We start from the raw sequence: 18,930 nt of genomic DNA, 5'->3' as shown, positions 1-18,930 counted from the left end.
CAGCTTGTCTTAGAAAGCATCTTCTAAGTGCACTCAATGTGTTCTTTGCTCCAGTAAACTCTATGAAAAATTGATCTACAATGTAACTGATCAAGATGCTTTGCTTCACCTCCTTTTTGTCATCACACAAAAGTTTATGTCAGGAAAGCTTTCAGAAGTAATCAATCCTAAGGGGGGAAAAATGGATCAGGAAGAGAATATCATGAATAAATACTCCATTGGACTATTTGAATTCACTGTCTTATAACATTGCTGTACCCGCACAGGCAACAATTCCCCCACCCAGTTTTACAGTAATTGATTTTTAATAACAAAACAACTAGGATTGAACCAATCCATCATACAGAATTGTGTTTTACTATCTGTTCCATCACTGTTTAACCTACTTATTACCAAATCCCCTGGCCTGTAATTAACCAAAGTTTTTCTATGGCCCTATTAACTTCAGCTAATCAAGGTTATCCTCCACTTATTAATCATTTGTAAATCATGAATCATGAACCATTTGTAAATCACGAACCATTTATAAGTCATGAATCATGTTGAAGGAGAAAGTGATGGCTGAAATGTATCTTTTTGGAAGCTACACATTGATGACTATAACCCTTACCTACAATACAGAAGTGTTGCTTCATAAAATACAAGACTTGAATAGAAATAACCTCTAGCCTTATGCTAATAATGAGTGCTAACTTTTATTCAGTGCTCACTACATTTTCAGACAGGCTTTTATCTAAGCATCACAGATGTACAGATACATTCCTCATAAAACTGTACTATGAAGAGCTTAAATTATCTAAAGTGTTTTAAATTACCTAGCTAATAACAGACAATGCAAGGACTTGAGTCAGATGTGGATGACTCCAGAGTTTAATCATCCTATTCCTCTGCTATAGACAATTATTACAAGAGTCTCCCTGTAGCTGTGTATTCTCAGTGGATGGAATAGAGTTTTATTTAGAATCGACAGTGAGTGTGTGGGTGGGGTGTGGAGTGTGTGTGTGTGTGGGGGGGTGTGGGTGTGGTGTGTGTGTGTGTGTGTGAGACACTAAGGATTTTTATAGTTCATTTTCATTCTATATAAGACCCCACATTTTCCATAATATAATTCATTTTTTAAATTTCAAAATTTCTAATCTGTTAAACTGACTTTAAAAGCTAACTGCAGTGACAGAGTGATAGATGTGAATTCGTCTTTAAAGGACCATAATTTATTCAGGCCAGTTAGGTGACAAACAACAGAAATTCACTTCAAACTGGCTTAGGAAAAGAAAAGTAAATGCATTGGTGTGTATAACTAAACCATGCGAATGACAGAGATGAGGTAGAGACAACCAGGAATTTAAAATCTGTAAGAGATTCCTCTCAATGTCTGTCATCTCATTTCTATTTTCTCTTGCTGAGACTACCTTTTCGGTGAGGTGGGATTGACCCTCAGAACCTCTGGGCCCCAAAGCTCACATCTTTGTAACCAGAGGAAAGAAACTTTTCACCACTAGCTCTAAGTTTAACAATCCTGTGAGAGACTTCTCATGGGTTTAGTGTGCACCTCTTGCCCACCCAAGGGGACAGAGTGATATGATCAGTGATTGCTCACCACTATCACTAAGAAGGCAAGCAGGATTCAATGGCATTGGGTTTGAAACAATAAACTTGCTTAATTAGCTTTCAATTTTAAAAAATCACATAAATGATTCGCTATGACCTTAATCAACCTATTATTTGTGCTTAGACTTAAATGGTTTCTAAATAAACTTGCATCTTTTGCATATGAAAGTGTCAAAGTTTCATATGCTTTGGATTGGCTGAAACAGGTCACACATTTTCATGTTGGTTTTAAAGCAAAGAGGGAGAGGGAGGATCTCCCAGAAGGGATTTCATAGTGGAAGATGTGGACTATCGGCCCAATAGTTCTATGTAACAACACATCCCCCTCAAACAGAAATGGAGTTTGCATGACGAAGGGTAAATAAATGAACATATATCAACTAGTTCATGTGATTAAGACTATTTCATCAGTCACTAACATTAGTTTTTCAATATTTTCAATTTATTTATTTTCATATTAAGTTAAATGCATGTACAACAACAACTACAATTGATTTAATGCATTCTGTTGCATAACAAAAAACCCTTACTGTGTGATCAGGGCATAATTGAATATGTTTGGGTGAATTCTCTTTGTCAAACAGTGATGCACATTCACAGTAGGGTAATTTGTAATGACTTCTTTCACAGTAAAGACTTTTTTAATATGTATTTTACAAGGAAAATTACAGAAAATCATACGCCAACCAGCATTATTACGCTTGAGATGGTGGCTATAAAAAGAGGTCTCAGTTGGGAGTAGAGAGCAGATTACATAGAGACAGGTTCTGGGGAGCATCTCTTTGAACAAGGCAATGATGTGAGTCCCACTCACTCAAGCTTCATCTTCAGATGAGGAGGAGTAGAGAAAACTACTGGCTAGCCATAAGCTTTGTTGGTTGGGCCTTCAGTGAAATCATATAGAGAGTCTCTGGTGTTTCCAGACATAGAAGGTTGCAATATGAAGGAAAGTCATTGCGCTAGGCTCAGCCTGAACTCTAAGAATTTGTTTGAGTGAAGGATGCATGGATTTTTCCCTTGCAAGAGATATGGACAACATGGGGAAGTGAGCTTATTCCTTATCAAGAAGATGGATGGGACTTCAAAAAAGAGTCTGTTGAGATTAGGTAGCCAGGACACCAGAGACTGAGGGTCAGTGGCCATCATAAGTCAGTCCATACCCAAAATATGGGAGCTATGTGTAGAGAAAGCACAGCAGGGAATCTCTGAGGAGAGCGCAAGTGACCTACAAGAAAAAGAACTGGCGCCAACTGCTGCCAGGCACAGGGAGCCAATGCCTATGGAGCAGACAGATCTGCTAAAAGTCAGCAGTTGTCAAGTGGTTATTTTTCAATTCACCTAAACACAGGCCACTGGGCAACCTGGTTAGCTGGGAAGTGAATGGTTCAACGGGCTTGCCTTCAGTGATTGTAAACAAATGCTAAATTCTTGCTGTTTTCTAAATGGAAGTAATAATTGGACTATATGGTGCAAATTCTAATTTGTATTCAGGGAACTTAGTCTCTTAAGAGATAAATTTCTATAGAGTATGTGATAGATAATCATGGTTGCATTTTCCTAATCTATTCAGACTCCTTAGGTTTACACTCCAGGCTACTAGTATCTGGGATTTTCTTTTTATCAGACTGATTGTAAAAAAAGTAAGAAAACTTGAACTCACACATGCACAAATCTCTCCCGTTTTGATCCACATGGCTTGTTTTTTAGTCTTTCTTCACAGAGAAAATTACGACAGGTGAACAAACTGTCCTAAAGTCCAAGCCAAGCATGATCCAGTGCTCTGACCCCTCTAGGGTGGTCTCACCAGGATTCCATGAAAGAAAGAGGTAAGCCCCAATGTCCTAAGGCATCCATTACATGTAATAAACTACCATCTCTCCTCTGAATCTAGACTAGTACTAGTCACGTACAACCCCTGGGAGAACTAAGAGAGAGTCATTCTGGCATTTTCTGTATTCTGCGGTTTAGAGGAGAAACCCAGATTGAAAAATGCAAACCTCTACCATGTGATGCACATCTCAAGATGTCTTTTCTGTCGGGGAAGAAGATTGTTTGAACAATCTTGTGTTTTTTTTTGTACCATTATCTGGCTTTCCTCTGTCTCCATAGCATTTTGTGCTATTTATGTTATATTAAACTGAGCTAAGTTTTATATCATGAGCTCCATCAGAGTAGAAACTGCCTCTTAATTCTTCAATATCTAGCAAAGAAGCCATCAATGTTGGCTAAAAACATGATAGTTCACTTTGAATTTCTCCAACTCATGTTTTAGTATATATATAAAAGAAAAAGTGACAGAATAATGATGCTTGCTCACTCTGATTTGTGAGTTGTGTCTGCCTTCTTGAACAAGCATGGCCTATCATAGAGATTCTAGTACTTCCAACAGGAAAAGGAGGATTTTGCCAAGCTGACAAGAAGGAACAGTATGACTCCACAGAAATATAGACATTCTGAGGCAAAATATGGGTTAACATTTGCAGATCTGTTTTTACAACTCATAGGCATTTATAAAATGACCACGCTTTTTAACATCTTCACCTTGGTTAAATCTCTTGCAAGTAAGAAGAAGCATGGAAACATCAGGACTCGGTTGCCAATAAGTAGACTGAGCACACTGGATGAAAGAAAGGGATATAGAACTGAAAGCAACTAAGAAACAAGACAAACAAATGAAGAAACAAAAACTCATAGACAATAGTTCAGTGGTTACCACAGAGTAAGGGGTGGGGGGTGGTAGGTGAGGGTAAATGGGACCAAATATATGGTGATGGAAGGAGAACTGACTCTGGGTGGTGAACACACAATGTAATATATAGATGATGTGTTACAGAATTGTATGCCTGAAATCTATGTAACTTTACTAACCATTGTCACCCCAATAAACTTTAATTAAAAAAGAAAGGAAGCAAGGGAGTGAGGGAGGGAGGGAGGAAGGAAGGAAGGAAGAAAGTGTAGCAGAGAAAATCTCTGATGTTCTGATTTATGTGACTGAACCATCTAGAACCATCATTAGGTATAAACTCCTGGATATACAAAGTTGAAAAAGAAAGTTTTCTCCTGAGACTGAATAAACTTTTTTTCTTTTTCTTTCAATGAAATGCAACTCATGTAATTAAGTGCAATTGGAAAATACAATTCAATATATATGTCACTGAAGGAACAAAGAAAAAGTGAAATAATAAAATTCAATTCTAGTTCCAACTTAGCCTTCCAAAAGCTGTGCAAATTTGGGAAAAACAACAACAACAACAACAATAACAACAACAAAACACTTACCCTGAGACTTCCTTTCTTTCCCCTTCAGTTAAATAAGTAGATTTATGAGGTGATATTTCCTTTTTTGTCTCCTCCTAAGAATTCTATAACCTTCAGGAAGCCTATGGTATCCTCAGAAACTTCCATTTACATTGTCCCATTTTTCAAAGCAATGTGTACTTGAAGCAAAATCAAAAACTGATTTTATTTCTAAGAGTGCAAAAGAGGACAGAATAGTGCCCATCTGAGCAGAGCCTGTCTCCCTCTCATAAAAGCAGCCCTGACGAGCACATTGTATAGATGCACCTGCCTCTAACAGGATCACACTTGTAGTCTGGGAAGAAAGGAAATATTGCACGTGGCATGTGATGAACCACCTACGCTGGTTTACAGAGTGAATATAGAAAAAGACCTTGGCAACAATATGGTTATGCTGAAACATATGATACTGTCACAAGTCAGTACTCATAATATTCAGATTTTGAGAGATGTATCTTTCCTAAGGGTGTTAGATTTTAGTTTGGAACAACAAACAAATAGAAAACAGAGTCAAAACAGGTTCATGAGAGGGTAAATCATATATTAAAAAAATAAAAAAAATGTATGTCAGATGAGATGTGTATATTATAACATCACATATATATTATTTACATATAAGCTATAATATATACACAAAGATTTTGTAGGTATGTGCATTGATATAGTATATATATGAGAGATGAGAAATATATATCAGATTTTATAGCTTTATATATATAATTAAAGATGTATTTACATTGTGTAACTATAAATATAAATTATATATAACATATACCTCTATATACAATATAAATATTTTTCAGTTCTTCAATTTTATTCTAAGAGTGAAATTTTCTCCTATACATCAGAAAACCCAAGAAATAGAGACATAGTAAGTTCACAAAAGGAATTCTCTATCCTTTTGTTTATATTGTTGTTAAATATGCTACAAGAGAAAAACACCTTTCTCCCAGGAAGAGAGCTAATTTCTAAACAAGTGAAACTGTACTATAAATATTATATGATGATCTAATTTATTCAAAATATTAATGTGGGATGACTTTTCAACTCACTCTAGGAAAAATGACAGTATTCTTGCTATTAAAAAAGTCTTCTAATACACTTGATTTATAAGATTGAATTTAAAAGAAATGTATTTCTTATACATTTTGTGGGTTGCAGAAAAAAACTTACGTCTATAATTAGGATCTACATAGCATAGTAATTGATGGGCTAAATAATGTTTTACCTCAAAAAATAGAACTACCAAATGATCCAGCAATTCCACTTCTGGGTATTTATCTGAAGAAACCCAAAACACTAAATCAAAAAGACACATGCACCTGTATTTTAATTGCAGCATTATTTAAAATAGCCAAGATATGGAAGCACCTGTGTCCATTAATATATAAATGGATAAAGAAGTAGTACATATATACAGTGGAATATTTCTCAGCCATTAAAAAGGAATGAAATCTTGCCATTTGCAATAACATGGATGGATTTAGAGGGTAATAGGCTAAGTGAATGAAATAAGTCAGAAAAAGAAAGACAAATACTGTATGATTTCACTTATATATGAAATCTAAAAACCAAATTAAACAGAAACAAACTATATATAAAGAGAACATTTTGATGGTTGTCAGATGGGAGGGGCTTGAGGGGATGAGTAAAAAATGGGAAGGGATTAATGTGTACTAATTTTCAGTTTTAAAAACAGTTGTGGGAATGTAAAATACAGCATAGGTAACATAGTCAATAACATTGTAATAACTACATATGGTGTCAGATGGGTACTAGATTTACTGTGGTGATCACTGTGTAAGTTACATAAATGTCTAATCATTATGTTGTACACCTGAAATTAATATAATATTGTATGTCAACTATAATTGAAAAATAAAAATTAAAAAAGAAAATAAATTATCATGTTTTAAATTCTCGATTCTTTTCCTATTTTTTAATTTATCTTTTTCTCTGACTTTATTTCTAAAGTTTCATAAATATAGATATGCTTAAGTTTTCCTCATTCATTTATTAATTCATTCATTTATTCGTTCTTCTACTCCATCATTCATTCATTCAGCACTGAGTATCTACTTCCTTCCAGGATACTTGGAAAAGGAGGATGAGGAGAGGATGGGGAACAAAGAGGTAGAGGAACAAGAGAAGGAAGCGGAATAAGAAGACTCTCGCACCTTAGCAGATCTTGTTAGCAACCCCTTACTGGCTCTCTCTCTCTCTCTCTCTCTCTCTCTCTCTCTCTCTCTCTCTCTCTGTCCGGTGTTAGCTTTCTTTAATCTTACATCTTTGCTTTCTATGCAGATCATTCCTAAGATCATCCCGTCTTTAAGGTTCTCTGAGTTTTTGTCAATATTTCTCAAGGCTAAGCCACTCCCACTGAATAGCCCTATCAACTTCTAAAATTTACACATGATAGAACATCTTCACCTTAGTTTCCGTTTCTCTCTATGTCCCCTCTGCTCTCAGTGGCACCACAATTCCATCAGTTACCCAGTTTCTGAGTCTAAGATTTCTCAATGATTTTTTTCACTTTTCCCTCTTGTGATGAGTAGTTGTCACATAATATCTCTTCTACCCCTACAGTATTTCATATTAGTTTCTTCTGCACCTATTTCTATTACCCTTAATTTCTCTTGTCTGAGTTATGTGAACACCTTCATAACTTGTTTTCTCACTCCTCTTACCTCCACATTGATCCAGTATACACTTGCCAGATACTTTCCCTAGAACATTACTTAATCTTTGGTAAATTACATTACTTTGCCTCTAAAGTCTTCAGTGCCCTAGCTTACAGGAATATGTGATGATTAAAATTAGATGATGCAGGCATGTAAAGTGCTTAGTGGGGTGTCTACCAAATAGTAAGTGCTCCATTATAATGAACTATTTTTATATGTCATTGCCTGCAAAACACGTGTTAATTTATTCAGCTCTCCACTTAGCCATTCTTTTATAATGCTTGTATTGCACAATAATTAAGAGCTCTGCAGCTACACTGCCTAGATTGAAATCCTATGAATTTCAGCTGTTATCCTTGAGTAAATTGCCTAATCTCTTTGTGCCTCCATATCTTGATCTACATAATTGTGATGATAATATTAGTATCTACTTCCAAGTGTTATTGTGGTGATTGTATAATTAATGCATACAAAGCAAGTATAGGACTCATGTTAAATATTTAATTAATGTTAATATTAATAGCTATGCAGAGTCTCCAACTATCCGTCTCCAATTTACCTATCAAGCCTTATCTCACACTCTTTCTGTTTATAAACTCTGCTTCATCCCATCAGAGCTGATTTCTACTTTTTGTACATACCTTCTTGTGCATTTCCACTGGTATGTTCAAGTTTTTTTATTGACTATCTTTGGTCCTGTCCCTTTTAGATGAAAATTCCTGAAATCCACATCTTTTTCATTTTTATATATATCTAAAGTGTCTTTCACATAGAAAAAATAAATAAATATTTGTAGAAAAATGTATCATTATTGTCATACCCTCAAGTATTTCAGTGTACCACTCACTCTGTTTATGGTGCTTCTAAACACTTGAATCTTGAATTGATTTATATGCAATAATAATCAGATGCAGCAATGAATGTGTAATCTGTCACTTGCCCTCTTTTCAACAATTTATTTGTCATTAGTGTATGAATAAAAGATAGCATTTATTTATAAATCAGGTAAATAATTTACTCATAAAACAGCCTTACATTAGGCGAACTTTGCTTGAACTTTTCTTATAGGAATTTTAATCATTTTCCTGGCCTATTAGACTCACCAAACCTGATTTTCAAATTGGGTAAATCAATTTATAAGCAATTGGTGTGGTCTGAGTTTTAGTTTAGATTGTGTATGTAGGTGTGTTTCTTTTCTTTCATTTTTTTTCAAAGTTATAAGGTGGATTTTTATGTAATTTTTCAAAAAGTTAAAAATGCTGCAATAATAAAAGGGACCTCTTCTAGGTTCATTATACCTGGTTATATCAATGTCCTAGGGCTGACATGACAAAGTATCAAAAACTGCCTGGCTTAAAAAGACAGAAATGTATTATCTCATAGCTCTCAAGGCTGTAAGTCCAAAGTTGGCATGTTAGCAGTGAAGGAAACCTAAATTTCACCACCCAAAATGTGCCTTTTGGGATATTAACTTTAAGTGGTTTATTAAGAAACAAAAGACTTAAAAGAAACTTGGACTCTCCCCTTTCCTGCCTAAAGGAATTCAGATAAAAAAACAAAACAAAACAAAAAAACTCACTTAATGGAAGGAAGCATCACTTTAGTATATTCACCTTAGCACGTAGGAACTAATAAATGTGGCAGACAGGAAAAAATCTGGCAAGCCTATTTGTTGAACCTACTTCTGTGTCCCATTATTTCTAAGTTGTCTGGCAAGAATTTGTTTACCACATGTTTGTTTTTTCTCCTACCTGTGAATTATCTACATTCTGTCTGAAATTCCAGACACCTGCCCCACTTCTCCTTAGTCCAGAATCGCATATAAACCTCAACTTGTCCAATGTACCTTGCATCTCACATCTTATGACAATGCTGGCATGGACAATTGTAACAAATTCTGTACTTTTTTTTCCCCTATTATCTGTCTCTGTTAAGGCAAGTTTAGCTCAGCTAAAAAACTTAGAAAGTAAGAAAAAAGTTATGTTTTGTACCCCCATAGCAGAACCATGCTTTCCCTAAAACCGGTAAGGAAAAATCTTTCCTTGCCTCTTCCTATATTCTGGTGATGGCTGTCAGTCCTTGGTACTTTTTGTTTGAAGCTTCATAACTCCAATCTGTGCCTCTGTTATCAAGTTGTGTTCTCCCGATGGGTCTGTGTCTTCACATGGTATTTTTGCTCCTCTTAAAAGAACACCAAGTATATTAGATTAAGGCCTCCCTTATCTTAATTTTATTACATCTGAAAAGACTTCACTCCCAAATGCCACATTCACAGGCAGCAGAGTTAGAACTTCAACTCTGTTGAAAAGTTAGAACTTTTTGGGGGACACAATTCAACCTATGACACTTGAAAGGGCCCAGAACATGCCACAGTTACTTTAAAATTATTTTCAACTCAAGGCATTTGATTTCCTGAGATCCTTTACCTGCCTAAAAACAGAGCTCCCCACATCCCAAGAAAAAAAGAAACCCTCAGAAAGAACTTCATTATAAATCCCTCCCGGGGAGGAAATTTAATCCTCTATAAAATGAGAAGTCAAATCAGCACCACACCCAGACAGACATTGTCTCTGTTTCATGTCTATATAGCTCTTCTGCCAATTTTTTAACCACATTTTTGTTGTTGTTGTTGTTGCTATTGAGTTGATGGAGTTCTTTATATATTTTGGATATTAAACTCTTATCCAATATATGGTTTGCAAAGTTTTTTCCTTATTCTGTAGGCCATAGGAGACATTTCTTCAAAGAGGATACCAATATGGCCAACAGACATGTGAAAAGATGCTCAGCATCATGAATCATCTGGGAACTACACATCAAAACCACAACGAGATATCACCTCACACCTTATGAGAATGCCTATCAAGAAGAGACAACAGGTTCTGTCAAGGATGTGGTGAAAAGAGAACCCTCATACATTATTAATGGGAATGAGAACTGGTCCAACCACTATGGAAAACAATATGAAGGTTTCTTAAAAAATTAAAAATAGATTTATTATAACATACAGCAATTCCACTTCTCTGTATATACCCAAAGGAAACGAAAACAGGATTTCAGTGACATAAATGACCTCCCATGTTTATCACAGCATTATTCACAATACCAAGATATGAAAATAACCTAATGCCTATCAATGGATGAATGGATATAAAAGATGTGGTACATATACACAAGAAATATTATTCAACCATGAGAAAGAAAATATTCTCCTATTTGCAGCAACAAGGATGAACTTTGAGCACATTATGCAAGTCAGACAGAGAAAGACAAGTACAGTATGATATTGTCATATGTGGAATCTAAAAAAGTTAAACTGTAAAGAACAGAAAGGCAAATAGTGGTTATCAGGGGACAGAGGTATGTGTGATAAGAGCGATGGAATTTAAGGGTACAAACTTTTAATGAATAGTAAGTAATCCATAGAGATTCAATGCACATTATAATGAATATTAGACAATATTGTACTGCAATTATATAATGTAATAGATGTCACTACATCAGCAATCAAATCACAATATATACAAAGTAACATGCTGTATACCTTAAATTTATACAGTGCTACATGTCAAATCTATTCAATTTTTTAAAATCTGGATAAAAGTTTAAACTAAACAAACAAAATTGGTTCAAAGACATCAGAGAGCCACCAAGGCATCAAGGATCTGAGGGCCCAAAATGCAAGAAAAGAAAACATAGAGGTGAGCACAATATCTGAAGGAACTTTTCACCTATTTGCACTGGTGGCTGAGAAGCTAAGAAGCCAAGTCAAAAACAGTGGGTAAGAAGGGTGGGTAAGAAGCTAAGAAGGTTAATAGAGCTTTTGTTAATCCGGAGCTGGAAAGACAACATTTGTAGGTCACAGGCACCAAAGAATAACTGGTAAACACCAGAAGCGTTCTGTTTGAACTCCAGTGATGAAGAGTAAGGGTACACTAGATAGAAACCTGTAGATCTGTCCTTATAAAGATTGAAACTGCTACAAACCAGTAGAATCTAGGCATCACCCTCTACTCCAACTACTTGCCAAAAGCAAAAATAGTCTTCTTTGTAAGACGATAACATCTTGGAATCTAGATAACTGTGCCATTGTCATGTCTTAAGCTTTAAGGAAATTTCTGTGAGATACAAAGTTACTGGGATAAATTTAAAGAAAGCCTTCAAACACTGTTTAAGGCTTATTTTAGAACTATACTAATATTATGGAAAGAAGGAACAAATAAATACAGGTAGTCTTTGTAGAACAAATGAAAGTCAACTGTTGTTTGGGCAAGTGAGGATTAGTGGTAAGGGAAGGCCACGAGATACATAGGGACAGTCAGTCGTCCATTTTGAGGCATTTTTATCAGCATGGCTTTCATGATCAGCTGCATAAAAGTCCCGTTCCAGAAAGAAAGCTTTTTAACAGTTGATCTTTTTCATTGTCAAAGTTCCTTAACATGGAAGGTTTTCTTCCTAAGTTTATACTTAGTTAACTCAGATAAAATAACATGAGGCAGCAGCTATAACCCCAAGGCCTGGAGGAACAAAAGATAAAAAGATGAAGTTATGGATCTCAAAGGAAGGTCCCACAAAGCTGATGCCAAGAGCATCTGGGCTGCTACGGCTACTTCTGAAGGGACCCTGCAGGGATGGCTGAAGGAAGTTGGAGGCTAGGACAACCATGGTGGTAGAAACAATGTGGGCAACAACAGCACAACAGAAAGGAAGTGTCATCTCCCATCCTCTCTCCTTCCAATATCCCTCCAATTCTGCGTCCTCACCCAATAGAAAAGCAGCTGAAAAGGAAGTGTGGAAAACATAGTTTGCAGAATCCCAGCCCAAGCATCACAGAACAGAGTACAGATGAGTAGATTTGGAGCTGAGAAAGAATAAATAACTAGTATACAAAACAGCTATAAATGGAGATAAATACTGGGGGTGCCAAAAAAATGAATACACATGACTTGCATTCATCTTTTGTTAATGGTATATATTGAGTATTGCAAGTTTAGTAAATTTTTCCTTTCCTAAAATGTGCATACTTTTTTGGGCACCCTCTGTATATACCCTTATATCCTAAGTACATAATAAAGAACCAGTACACAAATCTCCTCCCTAAGGAGAGCTGGCCTTCTTCACAGAGTATTTATCACATACAGAGGGAAAAAAAAACACATGCAGAAAACAAGTCCGCCTGCTTGGACTGTATGTGGGTCTAGCTCCTGGGAGACTCCTCTCTGGTTGCTTAATCGGTAAACTGTATCAGTAAGTACAAGTACATATACCTACTTGAATTACCTAACAGTTTAACATCCAAGTGAAATAGCCTGCAGGCAAAAAGTACAGACACCCAAGGTGTATATCCATGTCATATAACAATTTCAATCACTTACGCAAGCTGACCAATATTGCATTGCTAGTAAGAAGTGGAGTCAAGATTTGAACCAAGGCAATCTGAATTTGGGAATATAGGCACTAGCCGACAGGAATTTGGATTTTCCAGACTCTGACTACATTGGTCAAGTCATTTCTCTATTATCCTCTCCTCTTCCATTCTATAAACCAATAGTATAAATTGTCTACACCATAAACCCCGACTGTCAAATGTATATAGATCATCATTTTATGTCTGTATATCATAAACACACATTTTTGATTCACCAAATTGAAAGAATGAATTCAAAATCCTGTGCTTGTATTGATAGAAAAGGTCTTATCTAACCATTTCAGCCATGGCAGTTATTCCATAATCAATAAGAAGCAATCAGAAAAGCATAAAAAGGCGGCCCAGCTTTTAGAATGTCAATGGACCCCTCTCCCACAGAACTACTTAATGTTGATTTTTCTAACTACATGGAACACAAAAAATACATTGATAATTCAGTATTTTTAAAATGACAGGATACATTATCATTTCTTAAGAAACCATTTCTAGATACTAGGTATTCTTTATGTATTATTAAAACTACAGTTCAATGTTGACACAAGACTTCAAAATTATAGTGGATCAAAATATATTTTAAATAGGCTCTTACTAGGATAGGATAAGAGTTAACATGTTTCCATCACCTAGAAAACCTGGCACATGTAGGCTATCAGTAAATACTGGCAAATAGATAAGTAAATCTGACAACTGTTTTTAGCTGTTTCATTGTCTCCTAAATATTTTTCAGAACTATATAGAAATTGCAACAGTCAATAAAGATTGAAATCCATGATTGTGTTTTTTTATAATTATGAGAGATGTTCAGGCAATTTAGTCAAGAGTTTGAGAAGAAACATACCATAGCTGATGTTTGGATCTATAGAAAAATGAATCACAGAGAACCTGCATTTGATCTGTGTAACCACCAGTCTCTCACCGTAACAGTAATCTTAGAAAATAGGATTAGTTGTTAGACTTGATGAGAATAAAACATGCAGAGAGAGAGAAAGAAAGAGAGAGAGAGAGAGAGAGAGAGAGAGAGAGAACACAATGTGGGGGGACATAAAATATTTAGTATTCCTAACAGTCAAAGCGTATTGAGAAAGCTATCATCAAACCCAGATTTTCAGAGTTGAAAAGGACACTGGGGTTCATTTTGTTCAACTCCTTCATTTAGAAATGAATATACCAGGCTCAGGCTGTACATGACTAGCTCATATTCACGAAGTGATTCTATAGAGAAAGAAAAGCAATAAATATCTATTAGTTTTGTATTAATAATTTTTCTTTTTTTTATCAGTTTTGGATTTACCACTGTATGAGTAAATGTCCTCCAGAGAAGCAGAACCAATGGTAAATAGATTATGGAGATAGATGATAGATAGATAGGTAGGTAGGTAGATAGATAGATAGATAGATAGATAGATAGATAGATAGATAGATAGATAGATACAAGAGGAGCTTTATTATAGAAATTGGCTCACATGACTATGGAGGCTGCGAAGTCCCACAATCTGCCATCTGCAAGCTAAAAATCCAGGAAAGCCAGTGGTAATTCAGTCTGAGCCCGAAGAACTGAGAACCAGGGGCATGAATGGTAAGTCCAAATGCCTGACAATTGGGGGCCCATAATGTAAGTCCTGGTCAAGGTCCGAAGGGAAGAGAAGCAGGAATTCCCACATCTTAGGGCAGAAGAAGATGAATGTCCAGCTCCAGCTGAGAAAGCAAATTTGCATTTCCTCCACCTTTTTGTTCTCTTCAAGCTCTCAGCAGAATGATGTCCATCTGCATTGGTGGTGTAGGCAATCTTCTTTACTCAGTCTACTAATTCAAAAGCTAGTCTCTTCCTGATACACCCTACCAAACACATCCAAAAATAGTGTTTCTATCTAGGCATCCCTTAGCCCAGTCAAGTTGACACACAAAATTAACCATCACAACTGCTAAACCCTCCTTTTTATTTATAATATGCAAATAATCAAACCATCCATTCCATCTATCCTAGAACTTTCCCTCATAACATATCCATTCATAAAGATGATTAAATCAGAAAGTGAATTCTTCAAATATGCCAGAAAAATGTAAATAAAACAAACCAAAATAAAGTGGGCTGTTCACAGTAGCTTTGAATCTTTGAATGTAGTTTCTTGTACTTTCTTCCAAAAAAAAAAGACCGATTTAAAGTCTTCGTTATAAAATATTTTTGTGCGAGGAATATTCTTCACTCACTTTATAGGAAAGTACCCAGGGAATAAAATCACTGGAAACATTCATAGTCCAAACTGAGCTATAAGAACTGTGGGGGACATAAGCAGAAAGGGTACTTAAAAATAGACAAGTCATCAAAAGATTCAGGGTAGCTTTCTGGAGAAGAATCATGATATACTTTTTTCATCAATTTCACTTAGGAGAGAGCCTATCAGAATCTTCAGAGTGGATTTTAAAGAAGGGCTAGCCATTCAGGTTTGAAAAAGCTCTCTAAGTAAACCTAATATGCCCAAATTGGATGGCAGCCACAGTGGGATGGAATACTATTTCTTTTATTCTGACACATGCCCAGACTATGCATTGCCTCTAACTACACAAAGTCCTATAAAAAAAAGAGGGATCTGAAGTGTCCGCTACCACATTGGACCCTTTACATCATTAACTCACTTAACCCCCTTTTATCCACTTCTCACACAAAAACTCAGAAATGATAAGCAAATCTCATTTAGAGAAGTTATTCATTTGTTCTCCGCTAAATTCCCTCTACAGTAGTTTAAGAATATTTCATTTTTTTCCTTATTGAAGATGAGAATGTCATCTTCCTAAAATATATTTTCAAAAGTTGTTTACTGTACTTAAACCAATAATTAGGGAAATACATATGTATATTTCTCTACCATCACATCAGAAACATAAAGCCATACACATTTCCTTAATGTGACAGCCTAGTCCCCAAAGAGTCCTGATAGCTGTGCTGTAAATTGTAACATACAAATTATAACATACAAATTGTATGAAACCAATAAGTAACTCACAGTAACAGTCTTCTGTACTGCTGTCAGAGCTTTCACACAGAGGAACCCTGCTTGTGGTTTAAAAACTCTAGTTATATGCTTTATTATAGTTACTAAAAGGAAAAAGGAAAAACAGAACACAAAACAATCCTGCATTACTGCAACTCATCCAGGGTTAGTTAGAATGCTCTCCCTTGTTTGTCTGAGGTGTCAGGCCGGTGGGGGGGGGGGGGGGGTAGGGACAGGGGGGCAATGGAAGGAATGCATTCCAAGCAGCAAAGAGAAAATATTAATGTGCCCTTTTCAAAGGGTTTAGTTTTAAATGAAGTCAACCATAATCAGGTGTTTACTGCAAATCATCCACCTATAAATGTTATTAACATGGCGACCTGCTTGACACATCTAGTCATTACCTTTACAACCTAAAGAAAATAAAACAAAATGAAAACATTCGCCTCTCAGGATCAGGCTATACTCATTAAATTTATTCTTCATCATTGTGGATTTTTTGTTGTTTTGTTGCAGTTTCCCCCCTCCCCCCCACAGGAGGTTTTCAGTCTCTGCCTCTCCACTTACTTTATTGATAGGTGGAGAACAAGAGAATTTTAAACCAGTTATTACAATAATGATGAGCAATTAAAAAGATACTATAAAGATGTATTGGTAGTATTGGAATCAAAATACTTACGAAAACACACAAAAGGAAATAGAATCCCTAACGACTTGAACTTCTTAAAGGGAATTACCCATTATTTTGGAAAATCCATCTAAACCAGAATTTCGGAAGGTAAACGAATAGTCCTGCAATGAGTGGTTCTAAGAGATTGCTATGTGGTGGCAGATCAAATAATTTTAAAATACAGAGAGATGCCATTTAATTTCTGGGATCAAGGACAACCTTAAACATTAATAAGAACATTTTGTATTATTAATTATTTAATGAATACATTGTGCCAAATCTATTCTTTAATTCCTTTAAATTTTAAAAATAAAACTACTTTATCAAGACAAAAATCTCACCGGAATAATAAAATATTGAACTATACAGGCAACTAACTCTTCATTACTGCCTTAGATGTCGTTTTGCAGGCAAATACGGAATAACGGAAGGAAACCCCTTGGAAACCACTTACAGGTGGAGTAGAGAATTGAAGAGCAAGTGGACAAGAAGAAAACCCAAGTCCAAAGGACTCAGGAAACAAAACCTCAGCAGAGACTGAGGCAGCTGAGTGGGGAACACCAAGGGGATACAGACACAGAGGAGTTTGAGGATTCTTTGGCAATATTTTTTACTGTTCATCTGTGGCTGGGGGCCCTGTCCAAATTTATTTATATATATAAATACACAGACACACACACATTTTTTTTTCCTTTTCCATAGTGAGATGAGAGTTAGAAAATCACTTTGGAATCACTGAAAACAGCCCGTTTGAAAGAGTTTGTGTGGGGCCCTTGATATGACTCAGAAAGGACAAATACATACAGACACACTGGCTTCCCCAAAGGATGGGTGTAGGGTAAATATAAGCTCTCCTCAGGAAAAGTTGTCCAAGGAATAGAGATCTTTGAAGGAGGACAGAGATTCAGGGTGTGTGAAACGGCCTGTTCCTGAACCCGTCCTTGTTTCTGGTCAGGCTTGGTCCTTAGCAGGGTTTATATGGGAACTGACACTGAGCAAGACCACTTGGGGGGTGCAGACTTGGTGCAGGCCTAGTGACGATTAACACTGAGAATGTCAGCTCATTGTACCCCGCAGGACAATGGTGCCTGTGCAACTCTGGATAGCCTATGACATGATACGATATGACAAAAATAGAATAAAAAAAGAAATAACAGCACATTGCAAGTTAAAGTATAAGAATTCGCTCTTGAAACTTCTGTGTTAGCTTCCGTATGTCTATGCACAGATGATGAAAGAGCAATGCAAAATGCTATTCTGTTTCTCACACCGAGGGCAGAATTGCTGGGTCTGATGTGGTATTTATATATCCCGTTCTACAACATAACACCAAACTGTTCTTCAGAGCTGTTATATCAGCTTATCTCTCCCACCCCCATCTGCGCTGCGCAAGCAGTTTGATTTCCCCACTTCCCTGCTTATTCTTGAAATTAGCAGATTTCTTTTGATTTGCCAACCTGAATGGTGTTAGTCTTTAGTTGTTTCAATGTGTGTTTCTGTGATTTCTGAAAAGGTTGAGCAGTTTTTCACGTCAATATTGACAATATGTGATTTTTCTTTGTGAATTACTTGCTTACATTCTTTGCCCATTTTATATCATGTTTTTTTCCTTAATGATATGTAGGAATTTTAAAAATATATGTTAGTGATATTAATTTTCTATCAGTTATATGTGCTGGAAATACTTTCTCCATCCGATTTTTTCAAAGTGTTCACGTTGTTTATGGTGTCTTTTGTCACACAGATCTGATTAATATAGTAATCCATCATTTATAATTTGCTCACATTGTGTCACTCTCTAGCTGGGTATTAAAAATCATAACAAAACAGCCTCTATATTCTTTTAAACATTTTAATTTCACTTTTTATATTTACGTCTTTAGCATTTATTTTGTGCATGATTGGAGGTTGAGATCTGATTTTAGTTCTTTGGTGACTAGACAATTGTCACAGCAACATATATTGAATAACTCATCCTTCCTGCAATACACTGGGATGCCAAAAAAATGTATACAAGTGGATACTTTGGTCAATGTTGCTCAAGAAGTACTTCGCCGTAATCAAAAGTGACTGGACACTGATGGTAACCACTTTGAGCACCTCTTGTAATTGCAGAAGTCAAACGTGACTTGTATTCATCTTTTGTTATCAGAGTATATTATTATAATTTTAACACAGTTTTCCTTTCTTAAAATGTGTATACATTTTTGGGGCATCCTCTGTATATTGTCACTCCTACCATTGACTAAGTTATTG

This window comes from Rhinolophus sinicus, chromosome 17 (assembly GCF_057876585.1).
Source record: "Rhinolophus sinicus isolate RSI-liver-muscle chromosome 17, RSI-T2T, whole genome shotgun sequence".
Taxonomy (NCBI): domain Eukaryota; kingdom Metazoa; phylum Chordata; class Mammalia; order Chiroptera; family Rhinolophidae; genus Rhinolophus; species Rhinolophus sinicus.
This window is presented reverse-complemented; position numbering follows the sequence as displayed.